Source organism: Eupeodes corollae, chromosome 1 (assembly GCF_945859685.1).
Source record: "Eupeodes corollae chromosome 1, idEupCoro1.1, whole genome shotgun sequence".
Taxonomy (NCBI): Eukaryota; Metazoa; Arthropoda; class Insecta; order Diptera; family Syrphidae; genus Eupeodes; species Eupeodes corollae.
Window position 1 is genome coordinate 34,406,766 of NC_079147.1, and position 8,984 is coordinate 34,415,749.

At 34.7% G+C, this 8,984-nt stretch overlaps 1 protein-coding gene and 1 long non-coding RNA gene across 4 annotated transcripts in view; one reads left to right on the forward strand and one right to left on the reverse strand.

Moving 5' to 3' along the window:
* LOC129954080 (M-phase inducer phosphatase) overlaps positions 1-7,529 on the reverse strand; it is an 80,179-nt gene extending 72,650 nt beyond the window's left edge. Inside the window, exon 1 of one of the 3 annotated variants that reach the window (XM_056067744.1) lies at positions 7,381-7,529. The gene's annotated coding sequence lies outside the window, so the exon portion shown is untranslated. The remainder of the gene's footprint in view (positions 1-7,380) is intronic. The other 2 variants (XM_056067749.1, XM_056067743.1) reach the window with 2 other exon arrangements.
* Positions 6,136-6,669, forward strand: LOC129954084 (uncharacterized). Its single transcript, XR_008782636.1, has 2 exons — positions 6,136-6,272; positions 6,359-6,669. It is a non-coding gene; the product is annotated as an uncharacterized LOC129954084 (long non-coding RNA).
* Positions 7,530-8,984: the final 1,455 nt, after the last annotated feature.

The window sequence follows — 8,984 nt, forward strand, 5'->3', positions numbered from 1 at the left end:
TCTGATGTGCTGGGTTTCAAACAGCCACCAACAAGGAACCCCTTGTTTTTATGAGGAATGTCGGCAGGCAAATGCAGCCAAACAACAGGCACGCAAAGTGGCATTGCATAAAAGGACAAGAGCTGCTCATGAGTTCTATGAGCAGAAGAGGCAAGAGGAGCGCCGACTTCTCAGAAGGAAAAAGAGAGGGCATGAGAAGCGTGCGGTCGAAGATGTTGAGAGGCTTAAAAGCAGGAATGAAGTTCGGAAATTTTATAAACAGGTGAAACGAAATTCACAGGTACAGAAACCTAAAACCAAAGGCTGCAAAGACGAAAGTGGAAACATCATAGTGAAACCGCAGTCAATCCTGAGGATATGGAAGGACCACTTCTGCAGACCGTTAAACGGCGGCGACGAACCGAATTCCGCTGTCAGGCAGCATGATCCATTTAACATAGACGACGAAAGCCAACACACTCGTCCTCCCGATTTAGACAAAATAAAGATTGCCATATCTAAGCCGAAGTCTAATAAAGCCGCTGGAGCGGATAGCTCGAATGCCGAGCTCTTTAAACCTGCTGGAGATAAGTTGGTTAGGAGCATGAACCAAATTTTTTGTAAGATATGGATGGAAGAAAGCATGCTTATTGAATGTAACCTGAAAAAAAGGATACCCTCTAAACTGCACCAACTATAGAGGACTCAGTCTACTTAACATCGCCTACAAAATCTTCTCTGCCGTAAAATGTGAACGTCTTAAGTGTGGTTTTAGACCAGGAAAGTCCTAGAAAAAACCCAAAAACACCAAATTGACACCCACCATCTTATGATGCATATGACAGCATCTACAGGGACGAGCTGTATAGCGCCATGTCTAGTTTTGGCTTCCCTGCCAAACTCGTCAGTTTGTGCAGGATGACCATGGATAATTCACGCTGCTCCATAAAGGTTGGGAACAACTTAACAGAACCTTTCGATGACAAAAAAGGTTTTAGACAAGGTGATGCGCTGTCATGCGATTTTTTGAACATCGTGCTTGTAAGAATTGTGCAGAGCTCACACGTCAACACTAGGGGCACTCTCTGAAAAGTCTGTCCAATTACTAGCATATGCTGATGACATTGACATTATCAGATGAACTCAGCGTGATGTCAAAGGGGCTTTTGTGAGTATTGAGGCAGAGGCCCAAAAATGGGTTTAACTGTTAATGAGGGCAAAACAAAGTGCATGCTGTCGTCAACAAAGGACAGATAACACCGACGTCTCGGGCAAAACGTTATCATCAACAGACGTAACTTTGAGGTAGTTAAGAATTTCGTCTGCAGAAAACAACACCAGCGCTGAGATCAACCCAAAAATAACTCTTGCTAACCGCTGTTTATTTGGTCTAAGAAAGCAATTGATTGGTAAAGTCTCCCTCGAGGGACCAAAGTGTCGCTATATAAGACCCTTATCAACCCCGTCCTGCTATACGGTGCAGAAGCATAGACTATGACAAAAGCGGATAAAAGCACCTTGGGTCGGTTCGAGAGAAAAGTTTTTCGTGTGACAGATTGTTGAGAGATGGTGCCCGGTTTAAGGGTGCGTTCATAGTTCAAAGCTGTCAGCTTTCATAGGGAGAACCCTTTGTTAGACTGATAGGAAAAGTTTCGTTCTTAAAAATATTTTTAGCAGATTTTCAAGATTGTTTCTAACGTTAACTTGAAAACTAACCAAAAAATCATATTCACCCCACTTTGTTGTAACAAAAGAGACTCGACTAAAAACCTAAACTATTAAAATTCAGTGACATTTTATTCTCACTACGCTACGCACGTAGACCTTTATTTTAAAATATTTATAGAAAACGCAAAGCGTTTCCCACATCTAACGCCGTATACGGTAAATCTTTTTAAACTCAAGTTATATTCTGTTCAAATGCACATTTTGAGCGTTCTGTAAAAATAATTAAAAAAAAAAAATTATAATTTATGACGTGAGTTAGTTGTCTGAATATTTTATATCTACTATACAACCGCAACACCTGTCAACGTGGTTTTATAATTTATGTTTTCCTTCAAATTTAATTTAAATCACCTAAGTTTTCCTTACAGACATTTTGATGCCCATAAAATGGCAACAAAGTGTGAGTCGCATGGAATACTATATTTCATTTTCTTCCTAACACTAATTTATTCACCTAAAGATAGCACACTTTTGATATATTTTGCTTCTTATGGAAATTCTCACTTAAGACCATTTTCTTGCTAAAGCTGTTTTCGATATTTATTTTCTTTCCTTTCATCCAGATGCTAAGGTAAACTAATCTTAAGTCCCAAACCATTCTTTATTATATTTTATCTTTATGTTGGATAATTTGGTTTTAGACAAATTGATTTTAGTGCGGCATCATTGGGAATGAAAAATGAACTCAACTCGTTTGTAGACGCATAAAGTGCTTCTTTAGTTCATCTACACACCGCCCCGCCGCCCATTAAATATAATCTAGAAATCGAAATCAAAACACAATCTGCAAAAGTCTTTATGGGCAAAACCACTCCTCGCTAATCGAAAACTAATATTTATCGAATCACCTTATTTTACGCCAGCTATAGACCTATAGAGCTACACAACTTCAGCTCAACATTCGTCGGGGCGTATAGATACGTTATTTCGGATAATGGTATTTTAATGATCATGGGAAAATTATGTTTGTTTCTCTATTGGAATTTATGCGAAACTACCTTACCTCAGACTCATGTCACAAACATATTGGCAAATTTTCAACAACTTGCAACTTGAAAAGCAAATAAAAAATAATCGGAAAAATACAAGTTTTGCGGTTTTGGTCATCGCCACTTTGTTTTACTGGTTTCACGCACAAATAAAATAGTACGTATAGAGGTACGTGCAGCAAGCAACTACTTGTTGTGTTGCCAATTGCCACACTTGTTGAACCAGAATTGGCGGGACGGTGCGTGGCGTGGTGTAGTGTAGTTTTTTAGTTGTCAAACTATTGGAAGGAACAAATTCGCAACATTGCGTATCCGTGTGCGGCAGCATCATTAAACATGGTGCTAAATCATGCAGTGGCGGATTTTCCAAAAAGATCAATTTTTCATTTTGCAATAGAGGTTTCCATTGGTAATTTTAAATAACCATACATAAGTTGATCTTTTTTATGGCAAATGGAATAACATTCCAAATTTATTTGTTTGGCTGCGGAGGTATTATTATTTTTGTCCGGTTTCATCACTTTGTAAGCTACAAATTTGAAAGCTGCCAAATTTGACAGTTGTTAAAAATTCAAAGGTAAGTTTTCTTAGAATAACAGTTTATCATAGGTTAATCTTAAGTAGGATTTAAAATGTAAGACTTCAAATCTTTTCATAGGGCTTCTGTTTGCTGCTAAGTCCACTCCTGCGAGCAAAGGTTTAATAGTTTACACCCTGATGCTGTTGTTGTCCAGCACTCACTTCGCAAACTTGTGAGTTTTAAGTGAAAGTTGATATTAGGAAGAATTGGTTTCTCTCTATCAATTTCATAGCTTGTAAAATGCAACTCAATACGAGCCTTCATTTAGCTTTTTATTGCAAACCCGTATAAAATAACTTGCCAACGCAGGTCCAGCTGAATAATTCCGAGATGTAATGTCGGGTGGTGTGGAATGCTTATATAAAAGATACAGAAACAGATCTAAAAAGTAATCAATGAACCGATCGATCATGATTGATTGATATCATCAACAACGACCGATGACGACGACAACGATCATGGATATCATTTGAAAAATAATATTTCCATTTATATAAATTTCAACTCAAATAGAAAGTAGTTCATTATGTAATTTGTTTTTTTTTTTTTTTAGTTTTGGAGTTTCTATTCCTGAAATAGGAATCTATACGATGCATTTGATCACACATTATTTTAGACAGGTTGGTAATTTGGTTGTATTATGTACATCAGCACATTTGGTGACAAATGTCAACAAAGTGATGTTGACAGAGTAAATAAAGTAGATCGTGTCGTGATGATGATGTTAATGACGATGACTTATGAATATGTTAAGAATTTTATTGATTGTTTTAAGTGTCAATCACCTTTTAAAGAGGCATTTTATTAATCCCACTGGAACTTGGAAATAGTTGACGTATTTCTGGAAATATTTTTTTTAATCGGGCAAAGTTCAAAGATAGGAACTTAAAATAACATTAAAATGTACATTTATTTTTAAGTTCTTTTGACCTAAAATGAACACAAGAAAGGAATAAGCCTAAAACAGTGTGTGTAATGGAAAATGTCAATCAATTGTCAAAAAAGTTAAAATCAGCTTGAATAAAGATTTGACAGCTAACATTAATACAGAATGTGCAGAATAGAATTGCGCAACTAATGAAATCGAACAAAGCTTTCAACATGCACATTTTGAAGTCTAATACCAGAAAAAAATGTGATGATTTGCTTCGAAACTTGACAGGAATATCTTTTTATTTTGTTATCTTTCCTATAGATTATGCATTCTCAAAGGGGCTATAGTAATTTTCTTTGCATTTTGCACATGTTTATGTCATAAACACAACAAACATCTGACAGTTGTCGCCATTTGCTAAAATTATGACATTTTATTTACGTTTGTAAAGGATATTGAAATGTTAAGGACTGATGTTGAATGTGAACCACACCTAAACGTCAAGTTGTTTGCTGCATTTTATTTGACATTTCTCAATTTAAGACTAACTCGATTTGTCACTTATGCTCGTCATTGATGAACTTGCATTTACACCTCTTGACCATTTTAAGCGTCTCTCTGTAGTCAATCAATGACAACAGTGGATGATCAATTCTAGTAGAAAATCATCTTCAGTGATGCGCTATATTTTCACCTCAGTGGATACGTCAAGTGCCAAATTTGGGCGAATGATAATACAGTCTTGACTGACTGTTTGGTGCGTTTTATGGGCTGGCGGCATAATCGTTGCATATTTTTTCCCAAATTAACGCCTGTCAGGCAGTTACTGTGAATGGTGTTTGCTGTCGTGAGATGATAACGAACTTTTTATGACCCGAATTGTAAGGGATAGATGTGAACGATATGTGGCTTAAACACGACGGTAACAGTTGACAGCCGTGTTATCTCACGCGGTGACGAAATTTGTCGCCAAGATCATGTGATTTAACACCGTTGAACTTCTTTCTTTGAGGTTATTTGAAAGAAAAGGTGTACGTCAATAAGCCAGCAACAATTTAAGAGCTAAGATATAAGATTATGTGACATATTAATGGCATAGAACCTCAATTATGCCTCAGCGTCATCGAAAATTTGGACCACTTGGTGGGGGTGTGCCGCCGCGCCATTTTGCTAATTTTGTGTTCCACACATAATTGATCCATACAAATATTATCATAATAAAAAGAAATGGCAGTAATAACGTAAATAATTTATGATTCATCGAAAATCAAGATCGGCCCTTAAAATTTAACCATACCCTCTAGAAAAAAAACTGGTATTTTAATTTTCTTATTTTGCAATAGGGTTTTCCATTGGTTATTCCAGAAAACCATAAGAATTGATCTTTTTCGTAGCAAATGTCATAACATTCCAACTTTATTTCAAAAAGTCAAAATTCTGACAGCTTTATTTCGTTCAATAAAGTTCATAATAATAAATTTGACAGTTGCCGCCATTTGCAAACAAATTATAGCATTTTGTTTACATTTGTCAAAGAAAATGGAATGAAACACTGGTGATACGAAAAACATTTAAAAAATTCGATACACACACAATTGTAAGTCTTGATTGATGATATTGTTTGTTTTTGACAGATCAAATAAAATAAATGGTTTTCTAAAAAGGGGTTCGTATTGAAGTCCACTTTTTTGTACAGATGTGCAGACAACTTAAAAAAAAAAATAAGGACGAGTTTTATCTAGTTATAAAAACTTCGTTAGTAAAGTACTGTTTTTTAATTAAATACTCATTCCTATAGGTATATGACTTGCATTCTAAAACATTAACAATTACATTCCTGTCAAGACTTACTTCAATTCAAAATTATTTCACAATAACATCAAAATAATAATACAAATTCCTCGATTACAAAAATAAATACAAAAAATATTTATATTAAAAGTAACACTTCACACTGACAATGACAATCTTATCAAAGTGACTGTCCTTGAAATGCTTACATGATGTCCCCTGACGAACAGCGGCGCGGTGATGACAGCGACAGCGACGACGAACGACGACAACTCGATGTATAATTGAATTGCACGCTAAATGCATCAGTGATTATTTTTACCTGTCATTGGTTTGTATACCGTACATCGTCTTCAATAACTTTATTATCTAATAATGCAATTTTTTATTGTGATGTTCTTCTTTCTTTTTATTCAGGTCATATTTAGCGAGAGAAAAATGTAATGCAATGAAAAAAGAACCATCAATGAAATCCAAACCAAAGCGAAGAGGAAATGAATAATAAACAAAAATAAAAATTCATTGAACAAAATTTAATGCAATTTTCTCTTTTTATCTGTACCTACGCCAATATCATCCGCAGTAGCAGTTGTCGCTGTCAGCGCTTCTTCACAACCACAATATGTTGACAGCTGAGCGCCATCTATACTGACTTTATTCTTTCAACGTCATTTTACAATAATAATAATGTTTATGTACATTTTATCTAAATAAATAGTTTAAGTGCAGTTCTTTCGAATTTAGAATTGCATCTGCTTTCATCTGGTAGCAGTTTTTAATTTCGTATAGGATCGCAGCCAAAATTCTAAGAACTGTTTGATTTAATTTTATAGTAGCATCATTGTTCTTTAAACAATCGAATTAACAAATGAGAAAATAAACTCTCTCCCCTTGAGTGAATGGAATACCTCCCACGATCTAAAAATATATGTTTGCTGTGTGTGATTACCCATTAACTGAAAACATGCCAGAAGATTATTCAATAAAGGGTTGTAAAACTTATTCTCAATTGGATTCGGAGAAACAAATAACGGAATTAACCCTCGGCGTTAAGGAAGAGTGACAGATCCCCACGAAAATTTGTACCGACATAAAATTTGTTGGTAATAAAAAAAAGAAGTGAAACGTGAGGATAATTAGTTTAAGATGAGAATCCATAAAAACTACTAAAAATGTCAGAACCTTTTTTTTTGGAGGGAATTTTTATGGGAAACCCCATTTTAAACTATAACACAATTTATAGGTGACAAGAATTGTGACACATGCTTGTGACACTTAAAATTTTATTCATCTGTGTCCAATTGTCCAAGTAGACACTGGTCTTATACAAACAACAACAAAAATACACAGTGTTTATCAGATTGATTGAATGATTAAGTGGTAGTATCAAATGTCATTTGTTATTTCTGTGATTAACAATTAAATTAAATGCTACTAACCGACAATACTCTTCTTGATCAATTGATTACCGCAGTACCACAACGACGCGACGACCACGACGATGACAACGACGACGCGATTACCACGAAACCGAACAAGGTTGGTTTAATCACCGCGCTACAACACAACCGACACTGAATACCCCAGGTGACAATCCCGTATTACGAGCCAACACGATACACATAATTGAATAATTCAAATAATGAAAAAAACAGTTTCTAATTTGCTTTTCCCATTTAAGTTCTAAAGGGCAAGTCTTGTGCCCGTAGAAATGTTGATAAAAAACAAAAGGAAATAATGCGCTTTCTTCGTGAATAAAATTTCCCTTGGAAAATTTGACATTTGGAGCTTCAGTGAATAAAAATTCCCATGAAAGATTTCACAAATAAAATATAAAGAATTCTTTCTGTTTTAAAAATTTTAACGTGAACAATATGGAAGACATCAATTGAAATTTACCTATTTTAGATGGGAAACATTTCAAGGGAAATTTTATTCCTAAAAAGCCAATTTCCAAAATTTGAAAATGACACTAATTTCTTTCGTTATATTGGAAGGTTCATGCATACATACTCGTAGATTAAAGCAAAATGAGAGAAAAAGCCTTAAAGTAACTGAAATTGCACTTTCGATAAACAACAAGCCCCTTGTATTTATAAATACAACTTTCGATAAACTTACAACAATTTGAAGATAGAAAGTGGGCGTGGTAGTAGATGGCGTAGACGAAGTTTATTTTGTAAACATTCCCCGCCACCTTAAAATCTGCATTCAAAATTTGGGGTTAAGCAGGATTCACATAAGCTCGAACGACGAATGAACGAATATTCGTCGATTTTGACATTTTATCACATGAGTTTTTAATTCGTCGCAAATGAAGTTTGACTTTGACAACCGAAACCAAAACAAGAATTATTTGTTTAGGTTAAGTACGCGCGATTATTTTATTCGTTGCGAGTGTGGATAATGTGGAACGCGAACAAAGTTTGACAGTTCGTATCAACTACAATTTTTTTTCGCGACGAATAATTTTGTTTTCTTAAATTTATTAATATATTTTATTTAAAAGTAAAAGTATGCATCATAAATCAAATAGAAATTATATTGCTATCATTTTGTTAAGAATGTGTGTGGAAATATGTCTTCAAATGTATATAAACTCACATTTTGTAATTCATTCTTCGTTTGTTGGTTGCCCTCATGTGAATACTGCTTTAGACCACCTTGCAGATTTCGGTTCGATTGATTGATTTTGATCTTAAAATGGTTCCTGTGATCTCAAAATGTTGTGCCAACCGAGGAAAACCTTAAAGTACTCCGGTTTAAAAATTTTTTATTGAAGATATTGCAAAATAAATCAATACTGCCCTTTTTAAGTTTTTTTCACTTATAATGTGGACAAGTTTCATCGTTTAAAAGTACATTTTCCTTCGTAGTAGGTAGTTTATTTGTTATAGTAACAATTCTTTGCCCTTTTTTCAAAAAGGTCTTAAGTCAGAAATTGGTCAAACAGACTTAATGAACTTAAGACGTTCATCTCAAAACAAATATAATTCTTTTGTCATCTTGTTTAAAGACTAAAGTTGTTAGTATTAAACGGAAG